Source organism: Geotrypetes seraphini, chromosome 1 (assembly GCF_902459505.1).
Source record: "Geotrypetes seraphini chromosome 1, aGeoSer1.1, whole genome shotgun sequence".
Taxonomy (NCBI): domain Eukaryota; kingdom Metazoa; phylum Chordata; class Amphibia; order Gymnophiona; family Dermophiidae; genus Geotrypetes; species Geotrypetes seraphini.
This window is the reverse complement of record NC_047084.1, coordinates 343,655,014-343,679,125: the sequence shown is the minus strand read 5'-3', so window position 1 is coordinate 343,679,125 and position 24,112 is coordinate 343,655,014.

The following is a 24,112-nucleotide window of genomic DNA, read 5'->3' as shown; positions in this document are numbered from 1 at the left end:
GGATGCCCACTCTCTCTTGCCGTTGAAGTCAAGCATCCCCCCCCAAGGCAGCGGGAGAATTGCCCACTCCCGCCCGCTGCTAAGCAATGCCCCCCAACACCCCTTCAGCAGGAGAGATGCCCACTCCCCCCCGCAGCAAAAATCAAGCAACCCCCCACCCTCCACGGCAGCAGGAGAGATGCCCACGCCCTCCTGCCGCCAAGTAACACCCCCCAACACCCCCCTTCACAGTGGGAGAGGTGCTCACTCCCTCCCACCACCAAGAAAAGTCCCCCCAACAACACCCGTGCCTCTGACGAACCGCTGCCCCTCCCCCTTACCACATTTATTATGGCTGGCTGGAGGGATGCCTACTCCCTCCAGCCAGCAGGCCTGCCTTTTCAAAATGGAGTGCCTTCCTCTCCCCGGTGCATTCTGGGATGTGCAGGAGAGGGGCCTAAGGCTCTTATTGGTCTTCTGTTCAACCATCTCTTTCCTACCAATCTGTCCATAATTCTGCTGCACAATTTATATTCTGCGAGAGCTGCCATTCTCACATTACTCTTCTCAAGTCACTTCACTGGTTCCCCATCCATTTCTGAATACAATTCAAACTCCTCTTACTGAAGTGCACTCACTCTGCAGCCCCTCAATATCTCTCCTCACTTATCTCCCCCTATGCTCCCTCCTTGAACTCCGTTCATCAGGCAAGTCCCTCCTAATGATACCCTTCTCCTCCACTGCCAACTCCAGATTCTATCCCTTCTATCTTGCTGTGCTGCATGCATGGAACAGACTGCCTGAGTCATTACGCCAGGCTCCGTCTCTTGCAGTATTCAAATCCAAGCTAAAAGCCCACTTTTTCAAGGCTGCTTTCAACTTCCAACTCCTACTCACCATAAAATTAACTAGGTCCTTCCTATCATTCTGTCTGCAAGGAAGTCCTCTACCCCTGTCTGTCCACACTAGATTGTAAGCTCTTTAGAGAAGGGACCATCTATCACATGTCAAATGTACAGCACTGCGTAAGCCATTCAGCGCTTTACAAATGTTAAATAGTAGTAAATAGTAAACCATACCATCCAGTGATCACCCACTATAACATCAGAAACACTCTTCCCATTCATAAGCACTATGTCCAGTATGGGCCCTATCTCACTTGGGTTCTATTACCAACTGCTGGAACAGCTTTCCTTGTAAAGAATTCAGGTTCTCCCTACTTCTAAGTGACCTCGCAATAGGAATACCCCAATCAACATCTGACATATTAAAATCACCTACTAGTAATACTTCCCCTTTTACAGCTACAGTATATTCTGAATGTCTATTATTAAATAGCTGTCCACTTCTGACTGTGATAGAGGCCTGTATATTTTCCATTCCCTCTTTCCAGATTGACACACAGTGCCTTTTCCTTACTCTGTAGGTCCTGAAATGGATAACATATAATGCCACTCCCTCCCCTCCTTTTTTTCCTACCCTGTCTTTCCTGAACAGATTATAGCCCGGTATAACTATATTCTAGTCTTGGTTCTCCATGAATCACCACTCTCGGTGTCTCTGTGATCACCACTAAATCCTGATCAGCCTCTTCCATCACAGCCTCTAGATCAAAAACCTTATTTCCCATACTACGGGTATTAGTATGCAGTATACTGCTTTCCAAACATTGTTCCTTTTTCCAATTGTGTAGAAGCATTTAGTGATTCACTTAGCTGTGCTTTGATCACCCAGCCCCAACAATTCTAGTTTAAAGCCCTCTTCAATAGGTTAGCCAGTCTGCTGCTGAAGACACACCCCTTTTTGGATAGATGCACACCATCTCTGCACAGCAGCCCTTGGAAAATCTGAGAAGCGATTCTTATATTCAAATGATGACAAGGGGGAACCTAGGTAATATGAGTCCAATAAAGGGTTACTAGATGTCCGGATTTACCTTTTTAGCAGTCTGTCCAGGCGTCCGGAAGGCTTTTCATAACCTGACAGTTTGGGTTTTGAAAAGCATTAAGCTCGGGCCACGTCTGGAGGGCATCTGTGCATGCGTGGATGCGATGACATCACATGCATATGTGTGATATTATTGCATCACATCCGTGCATGTGCAGATACCCTCCAGACGCAGCCCCGAAGAGACGAGGTTTGTGTGGGGCCGGGGTTGGGGGCGGAACGGTACGGGGCTGTTGGTGGAATAGGGCGGGGCCAGGCGTCCTCCTTTTAATAAAAAATCTGGTAACCCTAGTCCTACAGCTTTTCCATATCATAAGTTTTGGAAATCACCAACAATACACTGCTCAGATCCTGGTGTCAAGTATTATGGTCCAAAGTTTGGTATGGCTAAGCTCCACGCCTTTACATCTTTGAACGAAATAGTAGTTCAGATGGAACTCTTGGGATGCTTACCATGCCACATCTATAAGGGCTGTGTTCATTCAGCAGGTTGGTATGCAAAATAAAATCCCAGAAACATTATCCTGTGTTTAACCTTGGTTGGAAGGGAAATAGCAAATTAATTTTCTACCAAGGGTCGTGTTGATACTTTAAATTATACAATACTTTAATCTGAGCTAACATGGTAATCAATCACTAAGGCCCTGATTTCCTAAGGCTTTTTTACTATTCTGTTTATAAGAGAAAAAGCTTAGGGTATCCAAAAGGTCTGTATGTTACTGACAAAGAGAAACAGGATTGAATATTTCCCGCTAGCTCAGGCAAGAAGTCAAATGGTAACAACACAGATCTTGAGTCTTTTTATGAGAATTGAATCATTCTCATAATTAATTATATCTAGGAAAACAGGCAAACGTTGCCCAATAACAGACGTCAGCATAAGAAGACGTCTGCATAAATCACTGTTTTATGTCCACTATAGCCATCTGAAATACCAGGAACATCTTGCTTGTGTCAGTGGTTTCAAGGAAAGAGCAAATGAATGGTGTTTGCTCCATAAGAACATAAGAATTGCCGCTGCTGGGTCAGATCAGTGGTTCAGTGTGCCCAGCAGTCCGCTCCCATGGCGGCTCTTAGGCCAAAGACCGGTGCCTTGAGTCTAGCCCTACCTGCGTACGTTCTGGTTCAGCAGGAACTTGTCTAACTTTGTCTTGAATCCCTGGAGGGTGTTTTCCCCTATGACAGACTCCGTCAGAGCATTCCAGCTTTCTACCACTCTCTGGGTGAAGAAGAACTTCCTTATGTTTGTACGGAATCCATCCCCTTTTAACTTTAGAGAGTGCCCTCTCGTTCTCCCTACCTGTCTTTATCTACTAAGTCTATTCCCTTCAGTATCTTGAATGTTTCAATCATGTCCCCTCTCAGTCTCATCTTTTCAAGGGAGAAGAGGCCCAGTATCTCCAATCTCTCCTTCAGCCCCTTAACCATTTTAGTCGCTCTTCTCTGGACCCTTTCGAGTAGTACCGTGTCCTTCTTCATGTACGTCGACCAGTGCTGGACACAGTATTCCAGGTGGGGGCGTACCATGGCCCGGTTCAGTGGCATGAGAACCTTCTCCAATCTGTTTGTGATCCCCTTCTTAATTATTCCTAGCATTCTGTTCACCCTTTTCACCGCCACCATGCATTGCGCGGACGGCTTCATTAACTTGTCTACCAGTACTCCCAAGTCTCTTTCCTGGGGGTCTATGCTTTAGGTCTTTTTACTAAGCTATACCAAGAAATGGGCTTAGTGCACCCCTAAGTAAGTCTTTCCTGCATGCAAAGCCCATTTTTAGCATGGCTATAAATTATATTTTTGTTGGTTGTTGTGCATTAATGTTAGCATTAGTGCATGAGCCATTAAAAACACTAATGTAGGATCACTTAGGGACAGATTCTATAAATGGCGCCTACATTGTGAGCACCACTTGGAATGTTTGTTAATCAAAAAATGGTGCCATTTATAGAATCGTGCCTAGCAGCACCTAAGCGGAGTTAGGTGTTGCTAAGTGTTCTAGACATAGGCATCGCTTCATTAAGGCCATCTTTTCACCTGCCTAATTTAGTGGTGTCTAAGTTGGACACCTAAGTCATCATGCCTACTCTCCACCCATAAGGTGTCCCTAGCCATCGCATGGTGCTTCCACTTAGGCATTGCTAGGCAACCTAAGAGTTTGGCACTGAATTGTTAAATTGCTTAATTTTTATTTTGATTGGCTGAAAACTGGCATGGTCAATTACCAAGCTAATGAAGCCAATTAAAAAATTAAGTTCAGCACGGATTCTGCACTTAGGCATTGCTAGGTGGCCACAATTAGGATGCCATTTATACAATATGGCCGCTACTGCCTCCCATTCTGGAGGCAGTAAAGACTCCTATGTTAAGTCTGTGTTATAATTTTTAAAAAATAAATTAACACATGGTTAGCATGTGCAGATGCAAAATCTAATTAGCATTAGGCTATTTTGTCTGCCTAACATCTTAGTAAGAGGGCTCCTTAGTGATATGTTCCACATTCTGCTTTAGAGAATGAATTTTTTTATTTTTAATAATTAATACTGTATTGTAATTTCAGTAATTAATACTGTATCATAGGAACAGCATTACAATCATATCTACGTTATCTGAGTATTCTAATGCATACTTTTCATTGGCATCCATCTGACATCGCACTATATCTGTGTTATATGAATGTTCTTCCACGCTGCTTATTATGGTGTATCAGATGCTAGGGTCCACTTTTGGGGGTTAGCACCCAAGAAAAAGATCTGGGTGTCATTGTAGACAACACGCTGAAACCTTCTGCCCACTGTGAGGCAGCAGCCTAAAAGCAAAAAAAGATGCTAGGAATTATTAAAAATAGGGATGGTTAACAAGACTGTTATAATGCTTCTATATCACTCCATGATGCGACCTCACCTTGAATATTGCATTCAATTCTGGTCACCTTATCTCAAGAACGATATAGTGGAGCTAGAAAAGGTTCAAATAAGAGTGACCAAGATGGTAAAAGGGATGGAACTCCTCTCATATGAGGAAAGACCAAAAAGTTTAGGGCTCTTCAGCATGGAAAAGAGACGGCTTAGGGGAGATATAATTGAAGTCTACAAAATCCTGAGTGCTGTAGATTGGGTACAAGTGAATCGATTTTTTTACTAAGGGGACACTCATAGTTACAGGGATATACTTTTGAAACCAATAAGAGGAAATATTTTTTCACTCAGAGAATAGTTAAGCTCTGGAACACATTGCCAGAGGTTGTGGTAAGAGTGGATAGTGTAGCTGGTTTTAAGAAAGGCTTGGACAATTTCCTGAAGAAAAAATCCACAGTCTGTAATTGAGATAGACATGGAAGAAGCTACTGCTTACCCTGGATTGATAGCATGAAATGTTGCTACTATTTGGGGGTTTTATCCAGATACTAGTGATCTGGATTGGCTACCATGAAGATGGGCTACTGGGCTAGATGGACCATTGGTTTGACCCACTAAAGCTAACATTTATTATATTTCAGTTATATGATTGTTCTAGAGTGCTTTTAAATATTTATATTTCTGATATTGAATCATTTTAGTCCTATTTCTAGTTTCAATTTGCCATTTCCAGGTTTACCTCATTGATTCTATTTATGCTTATGTTTGGTCGTTTTACTATTGTTTTGCTGTTAACAAACTTGTAGGTTTTATGTTTTATGTACCTTCTGTATGCCACCTTAGGCAAATCTATTCATAAAAGCAGTTAATAAATTCCAAAATGTAAAATATACCATCAGAAAGCTTCAAGGTAGTGTACAATCCAGGTTTCAAGCAAAACTGTAGCAGCACAGCAGAAGACAATATATTATCCCAAAAACTGACAATATTAGAAACAAAAGGAAAAAGAGTATGAATAGGATAACATCTTAATATCCAGGCCAAGAGAACCAACACCAGAACACAGGGAATACAGGAAAGAGAGGAGAAGAGAAAGGTGCTAACTAGCCTAAATCAAGGGAATGCCTTACTTAAAAAAACAAACAAACCAACAACACGCCACTACAGAAGTTTAAATTTCTTGCAATGGAAAGCTGGGGTTCGGGAGGAGTCCAACCATACCATAGCAAAAGAAGATACCACTTTCAAATGAGCTGTGGCTGATTGCAGAGGGCAACCAGGTACACAGGGCACAAAGCATTGCTGAAAGGTAGACCAGTTATCCCCTAATTCTATAAAATATGCCAAAAATTCTGTGCGCAATTTATGGTAACTGAACAAGAAGCTAATGCCAATAATAGGCATTAATTAGCACAGGTTTAGGCCTAGGAGTCATATGAGTCCAAAAAGGGGGTGAGGAAATGGGTGGGGGATGGACTGATTGGGGATGTTCCCTTAAATTACACATATAATTACAAAATTAGGGTGTCCGTGCCTAAATTATAATTATTAAAATATATTGATTGAAAGTGTTTATATTAATCTAATCTAATCTTCTATTTCTACATCGCATATACCTAAACAGGCTCAAGGCGACTTACAAAGAGAAGTGAGAGGACGATAGACTAATCCACTCTTTCTCTATAGGGGTGTCCTTGATAAAGCGTTATCAGCAAAACATGTCGGACTAATCCACCCCCTGACCGAGCGAAAAGAAGTTTCAGACTTAAAACTAAAGTTTAAAAGCTAAGTGCTGATTTATTCTTTAAAATTTATATATAAATGAAGTTAGAGTTAAGTTAAAGTATCTAACAGATTAAAAAATATCAAAGAAAATATATCTAAAAATAAAGGGACCAGTGACAATTGGGTGCATAAAGCTCTAAGCCATGAGAGTATTCGAGCTTAAAGTGGCACCGCTGAGGTCCTGGTAAGGGATGTTAATAGAGCTTTTTTCTCAATGATTACTGGTTAAATTTAGGTGCTTGGCTAGTGGCACTAACTCTTAAATCATAGGCTTAAATAAGGGCTGTATTCAAAATACAACTTAGAAATGTTTGATATAATCACGCATTCATTCTGCTCCTTATTACTGTATATACCAGTCTCCCAGTTTCTCAGCGGTACCACCACATACTCAAATATATCTCATAATATGTGGCTTTATGCTCCAACTTGTTACTGGATCAATTTTATATTACTTTTAAATTATTTTCTTAGGGCTCCTTTTACAAAGGTGTGTTAGGGCCTTAACATGCGGAATAGCACGCACTAAAATGGCGCAAGCGCTAGCCGCTACTGACTCCTTTTAAGCAGGCGTTAATTTTTCAGCTAGCGTGCGCTATAGCGCGCGCTATAAACACTAGCACACCTTAGTAAAAGGAACCCTTAGTTAGCATTTACTTAATTTTTAGGTACTAAAAAATACTTAGCTGTGATCTGTTTGAATGGCTTACAGCAAAATAGGGAATAGTAGCCTTGAAAAAACCTATGTAAAGTTCAATGGGTGAAACATGTCGGTGTAACTATCCCTGTGTGAGGCGAGACCATACAGCTAAGTACTTTTTAGTACCTAAAAATTAAGCAAATGCTAACTAAGAAAATAATTAAAAAGTAATATAAAGTTGATCCAGTAACAAGTTGGAGCATAAAGCCACATATTATGAGATATATTTGAGTATGTGGTGGCACCGCTGAGAAACTGGGAGACTGGTATATACAGTAATAAGGAGCAGAATGAATGCGTGATTATATCAAACATTTCTAAGTTGTGTTTTAAATTTAGGTGGTGGCATAAGCACTATTCTATAAACTATGGGCTCCTTTTACAAAGTTGCAATAGCGGCTTTAGCGCATGCTTAGTGTGCGCTAAATTGCCCCGCACGCTAGACGCTAACGCCAGCATTGAGCTGGCATTAGTTCTAGCTGCGAAGCGCAGGTTTAGCGCGCGCTAAAATTCTGCATGCACTAAAACCGCTATTGCAGTTTTGTAAAAGGAGCCCTATGTCTAACTTTAGGTGCCACTTATAGAATAGAGCTTTTTTTGGTGCTGAATTTTTGAACACCATATCTAGATTTTAGCCCAAAATGCTTTATAAGACAGTGAAAGCATCTTAAGTCTAGCATCTATTGGGGAGGGGGGGGGGGGGGCAGTGTTGAGCAAAGAGAAGTGTAATGTGGTCATATCTTTTTACCAAATAGATCATTTAAGATCAGTATTTCAAAGCTGCTGGGTAACTTAATGGGGACATCCAATAAGAAGTTGAATCACGATAGTATGAGAGGCCGCTGTATGTCCTGCACAGAGTTGCAGGTATATCTCTAGCCATGTTGCTGGGTTGTCTAGATAGAGCATGTTGATCTCTGTCTTTTGCTACCATGTAACACGCACATTGTATGCATTCAGCACTCTGACGATAGCTTGCTCCTCTACAGTTATTATATACATATACAGTATAAAAAATATTTTACATACGGTCAGTGATAAGAACTGCTTTGTACCACTATTATATTTTTTTCACGGTTTTTTTTTTTGTTGTTTTTAAACTAAACAGTTACAGAAGTGCAGTATTTGCCAAGTGCTGATGCAGAACTTGACAACAGCATGGACTTCTCATCAGGGAATGTTGCAATAAGTCTGTCCAGAATTTACAGGCTGCCTAAAGTAATTAGCTGGAGTTCATAAGGTGCATTTGAAATTCTTTGGGAAATTTGCACATGATTGGAACTTGCCTGGTTTTCTGTGTTTCACATTTATAACCTAATGGATTATTTTTCTCTTTTTTGCAGAATTTCAATAAAATTACTTTAGACTTTCAATGCTGTAGTTTACTTATAGTATGTAATTCTATAAATGCCAGTTTCATAGTAACTAAAATATATTTCTGTTTGTCATTTTATGCAATTCAGCAGTTACATTGTTACCTGCAGGGCTGCTTTTACCAATGGGCAAAGAGTTATGAGGTTGCCCAAGTTATGAGGGTGCCCAAGTTTGGGTTACCACATGACTCCAGAAAAAGGAGGATGGATTGAAATATCCGGGTTTTACTTCCATCGAAAGCAATGGAGGTTGACAGAGGTGGTGCTTGACTAGCTAGAGAATGGACATAGAAATATAGAAAGATGACGGCAGAAAAGGGCTACAGCCCATCAAGTCTGCCCACTCTACTGACCCACCCCATTAAGTCTGAGTGCATATGACTTAGTTCCTTAGCTCGACCTTCGTAGGGATCCCACGTGGATGTCCCATTTATTCTTAAAGTCGAGCACGCTGGTGGCCTTGATCACCTGCACCGGAAGTTTGTTCCAATGATCCACCACCCTTTCTGTGAAGAAGTACTTCCTGGTGTCACTACTAAATTTCCCTCCTCTAAGTTTAAGCGGGTGCCCCCTTGTGACCGAGGGTCCCTTGGGAACAAATATGTCGTCTTCCAGCTCTACACGACCTGTGACGTATTTAAATGTCTCAATCATGTCACCCCTTTCCCTGCGTTCCTCTAGAGTATAGAGCTGCAATTTGCCCAGTCTTTCTTCGTATGAGAGACCCTTGAGTCCGGAGACCATTCTAGTGGCCATCCGCTGGACCGACTCGGCTCGAAGCACATCTTTATGGTAATGTTGCCTCCAGAATTGCACACAGTATTCTAGATGAGGTCTCACCATGGCTCTGTAAAGTGGCATTATGACTTCAGGCTTGCGGCTGACGAAGCTTCTCTTGATACATCCCATCATTTGCTTTGCCTTGGATGAGGCCTTCTCTACTTGTTTGGCAGCCTTCATGTCTGCACTGATAATTACTCCCAAGTCCCGTTCTTCTGAAGTCCTAGCTAGTGCTTCTCCATTCAAGGTGTATGTTCTGCATGGATTTCTGCTGCCGAGATGCATGACCTTACACTTCTTAGCATTGAAGCCCAGCTGCCATGTCGACCAGTTTTCCAACGTGATCAGATCCTGCGTCATACTATCCTTGAGATTGCTTTCACTTACTATGTTACACAGTTTGGCGGCGTCGGCGAACAGTGCTACTTTACCCTGAAGTCCCGGGTCAAGTCCCTTATGAATATGTTTCAAGTTTCAAGTTTCAAGTTTAATACGTTTTTGATGAATCGCTTCTTCTAAATTCGAAGCGATGTACAATATAATAAAATTGCAATATAAAAACAAAATCATAAAAGATACTTCTAACAAGGTTAAAAAACAAATTTGACAAGACTGGAGACAAAAGGAAAATAAGGGGATGAAGTTACATTTTAAATACAGTAGAATGTACATAAAGGGAAAGCACATAAGGGAGGTATAATGATAATAATTTTAAAAAGATAAAATTTGATAAAAGAGTAAAAATCGGAAATAAGACTCGAAAGATTAAATTTATGAGATTCTCATAATTTTTAAAGAGACACTTAGGAGCTAGTTAGTTTATAAATGCGTCATTGAACAGGAATGTTTTTAGTTTACATTTAAATTTTTCTAAGTTAGTTTCTTCCCTTAGAAAGATCGGTAAAGAATTCCATGTCTGGGGTGCAGTGACTGAAAAAATAAACTGACGACGTGTATTAATTATTTTTAGCGATGTTGAAAAGGGATGGTCCCAGGACTGATCCCTGCGGCACTCCGCTAGTCACCTCCGATGTCTCAGAGAGGGTGCCGTTGACCGCCACTCTCTGAAGTCTTCCACTCAGCCAATCATTGACCCATGCAGTTAGTTTCTCACCCAACCCCATCGATTTCATCTTGTTTAATAGTCTACGGTGTGGGACACTGTCAAAAGCTTTACTGAAATCCAAGTACACTATGTCCAGAGACTCTCCCGAGTCTAGTTTTCCTGTCACCCAGTCAAAGAAGCTGATGAGATTGGATTGGCATGAGAGTAAATGAGAGCGAGTAAATGTGAGAGTATGAGAGTATAAGAGAGTATGGGAGTATGAGAGTGTGAGAGTATGAGAGATAGTATGAGAGATAATATAAGAATGAGGTAGGTACCCTGAGAGGTAGGGTTGAAGTAAAGTTGAAAAGTTAGGTGTTAGAGAGAGCAGTTGGAAAGTTAGGTGTTAGAGAGAGCAATAGGGTGTCTGGAATGAAGGATTTGCCCTAATATGTCCTGTTGCCCCGGGTTTGGCTCTTCTTAAGGCTCTTCGCAAAGGCGTTCTCGCTAAGGCGAGCGCTTTGCTGCTCGCCTTTGCCGCGCGCCGAACGGCTGCGCGCCGTTGGCTCGCCTCCTTTAATGGAGGAGCTCGGTCGCTGGCTGCTGACGTGTGGGGTGGGCGGAGCTACTCTCACCGCGACCCCGCTGGCTGCCTCGTGGTTCTCTGGCGCTGCTAGCACCTCTCTCCGTCTCCCGCCTCGCTCAGCTCACCACCTCCTCTCTGCCTCTGGTGAACCTTCTCCCTGCCTGCTGCCTGCTGCCTGCTGCCTGCTGCGTGTGATTCAGTTGCTATCCCTCTCCCAGCTTCTTATTCAACTACTGTCTAACTCAAAACTGATTTCATCGAGTTCATTCAGGTGAGAAAAATAGGGAATTTATCCTGAATTGAACTAAATATGTCAAGGAGAAACAGCTGCAGCTTCAAATTCAGGTTCAATTAAACATTTGAAACATGGTCCTCCTACCCCGTCTAAAGTTCCCTTACCTAAGGACTCTTCTGAATTGATTGTGCAGGTTTGCTCTGATCTGACTGCGATAAAAGAGCTGTTAAAGGAGACAACATTTCATCTTAGTGGAGTTAAAGAGGAACTTTCTAACTTGACACAGCAAATGTCCAGCTGCACTGCCCATATAGAGCAGTTAGTAACCCGGGTGTCAGGGGTTGAAGATACAATGGTTCAGTGTAAAACAGACCATAAATCTGTAGCCCAGCTGACACAGCAGCTTGAAGATTTGAGTAACAGGAATAGAAGAATTAATATTAGGATTCTCGGTTTCAATGAAGGTTTGGAAGGGGCAAATATAATTGATTTCTTAACAACTTTTATCCCGGAGGTTCTATCATTGAAATTCAAACATCCTTATCATCTCCTGAGAGCTTCTTTCACTCAAAATGGTCCAATACTGATAATTTCAGCAGGTCATGGACTGATAATCCTTTCAGCTGCAAAAAAAAGCGAAGCAGATTCAGTGGAAGGAGTCACATCTCATATTTCTCCCAGATTTTGCTCAGCACACTGCACACTGCACAACTGAGGAAATCCTTTCTACAGCTGAGACCAAGGTTAAGAGATCTGGGAGTTAAATATGGGTTATTATATCCTGCCACAATAAAAATAACTTTTAATAAATGGACCAGTTATTATCAAGATCCAGCTAAACTGGAAGAATTTATACAGGAAGAACAAAACAGGATGGTTTAAGTTTGTTTAACTTTGGTTTAACCTTAATAAAGAACTACAATTGCCAATATCAACTTGTGGCAGTTGATATTGGCAATTGTAGTTCTTTATTAAGGTGATTGACACGGTGGAAATAACAACAGAGCAATATCAGGACTGGATTGCATGGGCACCATCCGGTATGGAAGATTCCTGGTAATTGAAAATTTCAGTGTAGCTATTTCAGAGAGTTTAAGTGATATGGGTCTGCAGCAAGAAAATGATAACAGCAAGACATCTGATCATTCTCATCATGAAATCGTTCTGGGATCGTGGTTTGTTTGTATGTGAGTACTACTTTTCAGGGTCTGGAAAACACTTCAGTGCGCTCCGATGAAAATTCATGGAGTCCCATCATTATTCTCTCTTTTTCTATATAAACAAGGATGGCAAGCAGCTGGGATTGTACCTCTTTGAATATTTTAATTTTCCAGGGTGAAGATCAACATATATTGTTTTGTGACTGCAGAACTTATCCATGAAAAGAAATAGCATTTAGAAACTTATTAGTTTATTTCTGCAGCACTGTGTTTCCTGAAAAGCCAGATAGTACTTTCTTATATTTTAGGTTAAGCTGATTTTACTTGAAAAGAGAGTGTTTTACCAGTTTCTAAATGAAATTTCATATAAATTCAGTATTATATATTTATTCCACATTTATTCTAGAAGTACTCCATATTCCATATATATTATGTCACTTTATTTAGGGCTCCTTTTGCTGGAGTACACTAGCGGTTTTAGCACACGTGGGATATTACCGTGTGCTACGCGGCTAGAACTAATGCCAGCTCGATGCTGGTGTTTGTGTCTGGTGCACAGGGCAATGTAGCGCATGCTATTCCATGCGTTGGTGCCCTGGCGCAGCTTAGTAGAAGGAACCCTTATTTATTGATAGTTTTATTCTATATTTAATAGGGACAAATGGAGTTTAGCATCTTAAATAAATAGTCATGATATATTGGGGATTATAATACTAAAGCATTATTTAATTCTTGTTATTTATATTTTGTTCATATCTATTTTTCATTTATTCCATGGCTACTTCATATCTATTGAATTATATTATATTATGGGTAATTTTAGTACTTCAAAACCTACTCTGGCAAAATAACTTAGACACCCGAGAAAGTAGGCTTCACCTAAGTTAAACAATCATTTTATCCAAAATGAGCCTCAGAGCTATAGGCCCGGCCAGGAATGCCAGAGCCTCTGAATTCAGCTATACAGCTCACCTGCTATAATCATCGGCTCCTCTTATAGCCAGCACTTACCCAGGAAAAAACTCCACCCATGGGAGAAAAAAACCTAAGGTATTGCTAGCTGTAGAGACAAAATCAAACCAAAAGCACTGAACTCCCCAGTGTCTAAGATAATCTGGGGGAGAATTTAATAGGGAAAGAATTATTTATTTTTAATGTTAATGTTACAGGGATGTTGCATTATTTTTTGATCATAGAAGGCTTTATTGTAAGCTGCACTTATAAATCTTAGATATTATATTGCCCATTAAAAGGAGGAACTAGAGTTAATTTTTTCAAGGCTATGTCATAATATTAGTGATAAAATACTGAAGACATTTAATAAATAAATTGATTCAATTATAAATTATAGTAAAGGATCCGAGGTTTTATTTGGGAATGGGGAATGGAAATGGGGTTCTGAATAGACGGATTTCCTTAAGGGATTAGTTTAATGTTTTATATGAGTTATGTTTCAGGAATGGCATGGGAGGGGGAGGGATTGGTTGCAGGTCTGTTAATTCTAACCAAGTTTACCATATCAATGCGATTTAGGGGTTGGTGGGAGGGTTTTTGGGGGCAGGGATAAGGGTTTGGGGGGTAGTAGGATAGATAGGGTCCTGGATGTGTATAGTGAATTATTTATTAGAGTGTATTATGGTAGGAAGGGAACTACTTTGAATTTTATTGTGAATCATTTAAGATGTCCTTAAAAATATTTTCATTAAATGTCAACAGTCTTAACCATCCAATTAAGGGGAAAGAACACTGAACTTTCTAAAAACACAGGATGCTGATATATATTATATTCAGGAAACACATTTAAATGCCATTGAGTCAAAGAAGTTGGAAGGGGGTGGGTGGGTTAAACAATGTTTGTTTGCTCCTGCTATAGGTAAGAAGGCTGGAGTAGCTATTTTAGTTAATAAGAAATGCCTAACTACTTTTAATTTGAATTCTGCTGATCCCTCAGGTAGATGGATCCATGTGGACATGAACTTGAGGAAAGATACGCTGGTGCTCTTTAATATCTATGCCCCTAACTCACATCAAGCTGAATTTTTCAAGGCTCTTCAACAGTTGATACTACCAGTGGCTGCTTCTACTGTAGTAGTGGTAGGGGACTTTAACGCTGTTATGATCCATTATTGGACAAGAAACCAAGTAAAATAATAAAATCATTAGGGTTAGATAACTTAGTACAATCCTGTGCACTTAAGGATATATGGAGAATTCTCCAATTTAATGATCAGGAATTTTCTTTCTGCTCCCAGGTTCACAAATCCTTTTCATGAATCGATTATGTTTTTGTATCAGATAAATTAGTGTAGTAGATAACAAAAGTCACCATAGATCCAATTATTTTGTCAGACCATGGTGGGGTTTGGATTGAATTTAAGTTTGCTGATCAAGATTGTAGTAGAACTGTGTGGAGATTTAATAATACATTGCTTGCAGACTCAAACTTTCTAAAAGAATTTCAATTAAAAATGAATTAATATTTTCAAATTAATGCCTCAGAAGAAATCTCAGAGACATTGTGGGATGCTTTCAAAGCTACCATGAGGAGGCATATCATATCATATTCGGTACATAATAGGAAACATCTTAAAAATAAATTTACTGATCTGGAACAAAATATTAAGGACTTGGAGTCACAATTGGCCTCGAAATGGGAACAACCTACTTTACAGGCCCTCTTAAAAGCCAAATATAAATACAATGAGATTTCCTCTCAACTGGCTAGGAATTGTTTTCTCAACAGGCTCTGTATTATAGAAACATGAATAAAGCGGGAAGAGTATTAGCTAATTATCTTAAAGCTAAAAAAAGAAAAGTAAAGACTGTAGCTATTAAAGATGAGAAGGGTGAAACTCATTCTCCAATTGGAGATATTTTAAAACAATTTTTGAACTTTTATAAAGCTTTAGATTCTTCCGAGCCTTATTCAAATAAAGAACTAGAGGATTCAGAGTTTTTAAACTTAATTAAGGGACCAAAAATTCCCAATCATATAAAAGGTAACCTGGAGGCGCCTATTTCATTGAAAGAACTACAAGCAGCATTGAAGTCCCTTAGAGTTGGATCCGCTCCAGGTGGGGATGGTTTCACTGTAGAGTTTTATAAATCATTCCATATTACCCTATTACCTCATTTATTAAATTTATATCAGGATCAACTAATTAAAGGTTGTATTGCTGGTACTATTGCAGAATCTTTAGCAATTGTTTTGCCAAAACCAAATAAAGATCCTATGTTGGTTTCAAATTACAGGCCTATTTCTTTGATTAATGTAGATGGAAAACTTCTAGCTAAGTTATTGGCTTTACGCTTGGCCAAGGCTCTCCCTTACATTATTGGTATGCACCAAATGGGGTTCGTTGCTCATAGACATTCTTGAAACAACACCAGACTGGCTTTCCACATGTTAAATTTAACAAAAGCCATGGAAGATCCGGCCTTCTTTGTATCCTTGGATGCAGAAAAAGCTTTTGATCATGTAGAGTGGACCTTTATGTATCAAGCAATGGATTGGTTTGGTATTGGTTCTGGATTCATACAAATGATTCAAACCTTGTACAGTTCCCCTTCTGCCAGATTATATATTAATAATACTTTTTCAGAACGTTTCTGTCTGGAGAGAGGAGTTAGACAAGGGTGTCCGTTATCTCCGTTGCTTTTTGACATTGTAATGGAACCCTTGTTATTAGATATTCAACAGGCAGAGGAGATATAGGGTATTCCTTATCCAGGTCAGGATAAAGTCTCTGCATATGCAGATGATATATTGCTTCATTTGAGGAATCCTGAAACTACCATTCCACATTTACTAGATTTGATTGATAGATTTGGAAAATTTTAGAGTATAAAATAAATTGGAGTAAATCAGAAGTTCTTCCGCTAAATGTACATTGTCCAAAAGGATTGTTTGATTCATTCCCTTTTCTTTAGATATTTGGATTCATAAAATGCTGGAAGAGACGATGAAAGTAAATGAAAGATCTTTATTGCTGAAGGTTACAGAAATGTGTGAGCAATGGAACCCCTTATATCTGTCTTGGTGGGGGAGAGTCCAAACGGTTAAGAAGATGATTTTGCCTGTGGTTTGCTACCAAATGGGTATGCTGCCAATGCTTTTTCAGGGGTCTTTTTATAAAAAAAAATAAATAGTATACTTACCAAATTTATTTGGCTGGGTAAAGCAGCTCAAATTGCTTTAGTATCTTTACAAAAAACAATTGCGGCGGGTGAGGTAAATTACCCAAATTTTTATAGGTACCATCAAGCCTATATAATGCACCAGGGTATGTATTGGATCCTCCCTGAGCTTATGGAAAATCTTCCGGATTGGCTGTACTTAGAGTGGCAAATTATGTCCCCATTACAATTGTTTCATGTGTTGAGTATCAGGTTACCCAGATATGTTAAGGACAATAGTATTTTATTTGATACTTGGAAAACCTTGAAATTTTTTAAATAAATTAACAAATATTCCAGTAGAGAAATCTACTTATCAATCCTTATGGCTAAACTCCAAGATTCAAATAGGCGGGTCTGGGATCTTCTGGAAGCAATGGATGTAGGCAGGCATTCATACATTAGATGATGTTATATCTAATGGGAAACTGCTTGCTTTTTCACGACTGTAACAATCATTCAGTATTTCAAAGTCTCAAAATTATAGGTGGTTGCAGTTGAAGCAGGCCATTTTGATTGGCAGAATCTCAAAAATCATTATAGCTTGCAGGTCCTATGCTTCCAAACAGATTTTTTAGGACATCAGGCCACCTGGTGGTATAAATTAATTTCAAAATTCATGAATAAAAAACAAAAAAGTAGTTTTAGAGACATTTGGAGCATTGAGATAAAGCAGTATATTTCTGCATCTCGATGGCCACGAATTTGGACTTGGAGGATGAGATGTACAGCATCAGCATCTATGAGACAAACATGATTTTTTCTATTGCATAGATCTTTTTGGATCCCTGTTAGGTTACACAGGTTGAACATTCTAAATCTAATAGATTCTGGCACTGTCATCTAGAAATTGGGACACTGGATCATCTGTTGTTCTATTGACCTTTGATACTCAACTTTTGGAAGTCAATATGGGGACAGATTAATCTCATATTGGAAACAACAATTCCATTGACATATGAGGTAGTTATATGTGGAACATTACTGCATATTAAGCCCCCCATGGACCGCTATAAATGCAGGCTTCTCCTAATTATGACAGTGATAGCCATGCAAATGGTAACTCGCAATTGGAAAAATTGTGATCACTTTAATTTTTCTTTTTGGTGGGCCAGTTTATGTTTATGCTGTAGATATGAGAAGATGAATGCTGATATGTTGGGGGCATAGTAATTTGTTTAAACTGATTTGGGGCCCATTTACATCTTTCATTACTTCATTATAGTTTTCTTTTGATTTTAATTTTTATTTATTTCCATACACATCCAGGACAGGGGGGGGGGGAATACCTCTTTGGTTCAAACTTTGATTAAATTGTGTTGGAAGGGATGAGAGGATATTTTTCTTCTGCATTATTATTGATTGAATATTAGTGCTTATTTTGATTATTAATGTTTGTATAAATCCTGGCAGTTTGTGTTAGTTTTGGAAAATTAATAAAGTTAAAAAAAAAAAAAAGTACCGGTGAGGAGATGGCACATAAAGCTTAGAACAATGAATAAATAGGAGTCCTGAGAGGTGTCTATGAGGTTCTTAAGTCAAAATTGAAAATCTGTGAATCTTGGGATTGTTGCTGATACTTGTATTTGAAGATTATCTCAAGATAAATAAGAAAGATTCTTAGTTAAAAGAAGTGATCATTAGTAACTGTCATTGTCAGCTGTTGTTTTGCTCAGTTTGGACCCTTGACCCTGAAACTGAAGCTTGACTGCTTACCATGTATGGAGGAACAATACTGATGTTTGTGTCTTTTTGAGCCATGAAATGATTATTATGGGGGTTAACAGTTTACTTTCTTAGCAGCTACTCTGCATAGTGTGAGTTCTTTGGACCAACTGGGTTCCAAAGCCCCTCACATCGATCTTAGCCCCCCCACCCCTCAATCCCAAAGATACACACCACTTATGTGCACATTTACAATTCTCTTCTCTTTTTATCTCTGTTTATTCTTACATTCTCATACACACAAATAAATACTTATGAATCTTATAAAGAATATTTTGTCACTGTTTTATTCTAATTTTTGCTATCTAGTTTTGATATGTATCTATTGTTGCTTATTAATTTATTTGTGTGTATATTGTAACCCGCATGGATTGGTGTGATATGCTGGATAAAAGTTTTTTTAAAATAAATAAATAGTTTGCATGAAGAAAGTATTCTATGTTATACATAAACAGTATCATAGTAACCCGAATGGTCCATCCAGTCTGCCCAACCATACATGCTCCATAAATAATTTAGTTTAAATGGCCTTTTTCTTAGATATTTCTGGGCCAGAAACTCAGAGTCCTGCCTGGTAGTGTGCTTAGGTTCCATCTACTGGAGTCTCATCAAAGCTCACTCCAGCCCATCGAAGCCCTCCCCAGCCCATCCTCAATTGAATGCCCATATACGGGACACAGGCCGTGCAAGCCTGCCCAGTACTTGCCTTAGTTTTTTCAATGTATACCCATTATTTTCTGATTAGAGATCCTCTGTGTTCATCCCACATTTCAATCATATGTATCTATGTTATACATAAACGCAGAAAATCATAGAATCAGGATTAGAAAAGAGAAAGAAATGCTATGTACCTGGCAGAGACAGGAAGAGTAGAATGAAGAAATTGCTCATTATAGATAAAGTCTGAGAATCATAGATAAAAAGGTGGAAAAGCAGCTTGTTAGTGAGTCTAAGGGCTCCTTTTACAAAGCCGTGCTAGGGCCTTAATGCGCGAAATAGCGCGCGCTAAATTGCCACACACGCTAGTCGGTACCGGCAGGAGCTTAGGAATATTGATCCTGCCCCGTGTCGCCGTTAGACCACCAGGTAAGGTCTGGGGAAGGTCCGGGATGCAGCGTTTCTTTAAAAAAAAAAAAATCTCGGATAACTGAATCCGCGGGTACTGATACCACGGATTTGGAGGGAGAAGTGTATTGGCCTTATTGAAGGAATATCAAAACTTTAATATAGTTTTAGGTTGTCATAACATCAGACATGGTTTTAGAAATTTTGCAGTACGTAATTGATATATGTTGATCTTGTAACTCCCAATCTCATTTTATTTATTTATTTAGCCCATCCTCCCAAAGGAGCCCACAACGGGTTACAAGAGTACATTCATAGTATGGCTAGGACATACTTTGGTGAGAAATACAGACTCTAAAGCATTTACAGTAAAGACAAAGGGGTTTAGATCAGTGTTCTTCAACCGCCGGTCCGTGGACCGGTGCCGGTTCACAAACATTTCCTGCCGTTCCATGAAGGATCCTCTATAATTGCTAACTCTCCTTCCGCCTTGCAAAAGTCACACTTGTTGATGGGTGTGAGAGCCGGGGGCGGAGCTGGAGAGGTCGGGAACAGCTATACTGTTATTGGTTGATGTAAAGAATGAAAAATAGGTCGGAGCTTTGGTTTTGAAGTTGTCCGTTATTGACGAGTGTGAGAACCAGGGGCAGAGCGTGGGCGGTTAAGAAGCTGCGCTGTTATTGGCTGGACCTAGAGTAGAGGAGCTGAGTTCTTATTGGCTTGAGTTAGAGCCGTAGGCGGAGCTGAGGACAGAAAATTGTCCGTTATTAGTGGGGTCTGGGTCTGGCAGATAAACTTCAGAGTTCTTGCCATTGGGAGATTTATTCCCAGCTGCAGATATGGCTGATAAAATCAGGGGCAGGATTCGGGCCGGAGAACCACGGACAGAGGTAATAAAGCAGGTGAAGATGGAGTAAGAGAACCTTGTGGTCAAGTCAACCTGTGGCGGATCATAGTAAAGGATAGGAGGAGATAAGCTTTTAGTGTTAAGGTAGACAAAGTAGTAAGAAAGGAGAAGGGCCGGCATAGTAATTAGCTCGAGGTATAGTAGGGAAAAAGAGAGAAGATAAATAAAGAGATAAGAAACTTCTGTCTAGGAGACAGGGAGCTTCTCTCTGAGTGGGGGTCGGGGAGGGACGTTCCTTCCAGAGAGAACAGTAAAAGGAAGGAAGCTTCTCTTAGTAATCAGGAGCCTGGAGCTTTCCTGTAATGCAGGTCTGTGATCTGAATACTAGAGATCAGGGAAGAGTAAAAAGTTGTTGGGATAGAAATTGGATCTTGTCATTCCTTTTAAGGTTGAAATCATGAGGTGCTTACAGTGAGGAATGGGAAATCCCCCTCCTGTCAGACCTTGATGAGAGGGGTGATAGAAGGAGAAATGTTGGGCAGGGGCTGGTGAGCAATAGTGAAAAATGCTGCATATGATCCGGGGGATGAGAGAGAGAAAAATGTTGAATATGGCATTAGAGGGAGTGGGAGAGATCCACCATGGACCTCTCTCTCTTTCCCCACTCCCTGTACATGGGATGGAGATGGGGATCGAGTTCACAGGGACAGGACGGGGACTGAGCTGCAGGGATGGGGCAGAGACAGGTTTTTTAAATTTCAGTCTTAGTAGTTTGCCGGTCCACAGAATAATTATTTTATTTACGCCGGTCCATAGGTGTAAAAAGGTTGAAGAACACTGGTTTAGATTACAGTATTGACATAACATGCAGACTTAGCGGACATAGGGTGGATTTAATTGCAGCACATTCAGTGTAGATATCACATGGAGGTAAGATAGCTTTCTTAGTAAGTGGGTGTTTGTTTGTTGTCGGAGAATGTAGTAGTAATTCAGGTTATATTTGCGACAACAAAATCAACAAGTTCTCTTGAAAAAGAAGAAGGAAGACTGGCTGATGGCAGGTGGGATGTGTGAGATAAGAAAGGTGTCTTGGTTTATAGGGGCCTGTTTATATATATAATAAAGATAAAACAGAAGTACTTCACAAAAGTGAAGAACTTGCCAATAGTGACCAGAGATTCTTGTCTCATTTTCTCACAGAAAAGATGAAACCGAATTGGTCACTATGGGCAACTTTTGTGGGAAACTTTCTCCTCTTTTTATAAATAGGCCCTGTACATGTCTCATTGTTCATTTTTAGTCAGTTTGTTAAAATAGCACACCACCTGTCAGGTCAAAGAGTTTATGTGAGAGTAAAATGTAACAGATCCTGCCAATTGTGTCTTAGTCTGTATACCAGTTGTAGTGACGTTGTTATATGCGTTGCCTAAGTTAACTGTTTAACAATAAAATGTCCATTTCAAAACCTCTGCTGCTTGGATTTGTGGATACTCTGTTGAAATTTGCTCGACTTAGGGGGATACTTGTCTTCAGGAAGTCTCTCTCTAGTCCCTGCTTCTGAAGCAGCCTTCAGGCGAAAATGGCCATGATTGACACATCACGACCTTAGAATTACATGGTTTTAACTGTACCGAAAGTTGGCTCGCAGTTAAAACCTTGTAATCTCATGCATAGACTAATTTCTGTACATAGAACCATGTAATTTCTTATGAAATGAAGGAACAGTTAAGTTGCAATAAATCCTCGTGAGTGTTGTAACATCTACATGTTAGATAGAACCCGGAAGTCATCGGAGTTAAAAATACTGAAAATTGTCACTTAGAACCCTGTAATTCTAAAGTTGCGACATGCTGGTCAACAGTGTCTGGTCCTGGATAGGAAGACATTTGACTGTTTTCTTTCAGCTGTTTTAGATCCAAAGTGGCCCTGACTTAAAAATTAGTGAAGACCAGTGCCCTAAAGTGTCACCCTGTGAGCTAATGTTCTGGACCCTGGAACATTTTTCTTTGGAAAAAGGTTTGTCCTGACTAATAATTTTGAGGTATTTAAATGCTTCTGCCAATGCCTCCTATCTCTCCAGCGGATATACATGCAGATTCCCAAATCTCATGTTATGTTGCAATTCCTTCACTATTTGGTAGCCTTTCTCTGGACCATCTGTAGCAGTACTTCCTTAGTGTTTATCCAGGATTACCCTGTTTTAACACTTAAAAATTTGTGTGACCCCAGATGATGACAACAAAATAGCAGATCTCCATTCCCCTCATTCCCTCCAGGGCCAGTGTTAAAACATGCTGGGGCCTAGGAAAAACATGTAGAAGAAGGCCCCAAAGCCTAATAACAAGCTTTATATCCTACAGATTTAGGCAAGTTTGGGAGCAGCCTGTGGCATGGGAGTGTAACTTCCCTGTTTGCATCCCCCTAATGCCAGCAGCAGCCTGATTCCCTTATCTACTGTTTCTCCAAAGAAAGATGGCAGAAACAGTATCTGTAAGAACTGTCAGCACAGAGTTTGCGTTTCAGTGTGAACTTATGGACCCCAATACTTTGCATGGGTTTCTAGTTTAATGGGAAGTAGGATCAGGGCCCATGAACATTCACTAACTCAAAGGCCAGAGCTGCCAGATTATGAAGTTCTAGGAGAGAGATTTTAAGTAAGTTCTGGAGTTTTAAAAAAATATATTTATTGTGAAGTGCAATACAGCTTCATTCTGCAGTACTAAATTTAATGGGTTGAAGCAGGGACTACAAATACCACACTGCTTTAGGATGCAAGTTTAATAGCAGGACCGGCCAAATTGAATTCCTCCTGGAACTCAGTAACTGCCATATTGAGTGCTGTGAATGGGAATAAGTCACTGTGGGGTTCCAGGGGAGGGGAGAGCCACTCTGTTTCTATGACCCACTTATTGATGATGTAACCCCCCCCCCTGTTTTTGAGGTCCCATTGGTACTGCCATTGATAATAATGTCAACTGACCTGAGGCTCCCTTTTTGCCTTACAAAATGGGAAAGAGAAGTGGAGAAAGACAAAAAAGGGGGAATTGAAAAATGGGTGGAAGTTAACACCACAAGGAAATCAGCACTAAGCCCTCTATAAGGTGTTTCTTCATGGAAGAGATGCTTCAGATAAATGCACACATTTTTGTGTGAGAAATACTGAAATTCCTTGATTTGAACTTTAGCAGTGACAGATTTGAGGATTATCCTAGGGACTTGGGCTCGGTGGCAAGGCAGGGGCTGAGAAGCACCCCTCTCCCGCCCTCTTCCCCCGTCACGTGTGCGCCCCTTCTCAGTACCTTTTTATCTTCAGCGCAAGCAGCCACGAACTTGCTGCTCACATCGGCTTTGGTGCTCTCTGACATCACTTCCTAGGTGTGGGTCCCGTAAGCGATGTCAGAGAGCACACTGAAACCGACGCTAGCAGCAATTTTGTGGCTGCTTACTCTGACGTTACAAAGGTACAGGGTGAAGGGCCATGCAGGCGGCAGGGGGCTGAGTGGGAAAAGGGGGGCGGAGAGCAGGAAGAGTGCCAGCGCCCCGAGGAACACCGCGCCTGGGGAGAACTGCCCCCCCAATCCCTCCTTACTACGCCACTACACGGGCTTTTGATTTTGTGCCCCATTTTCAGACGTGTCCAGTAAATTTGAGGTCATAAGGTGTCAAAGTGAAACGAGATACATAATGGACTTTGCAGCAATGTTCTGGTGACAGGCCTTATGGAGTTATAGCAATACATGTTTCTGACACTTGTGAACCCTCTCCTGTCCCCATTTTCCAATACTGAACATTCATTTTCTTTTGTAATTTATTCTTTATTGAATTTCAAATTTTTATGATATCACAAATCATAT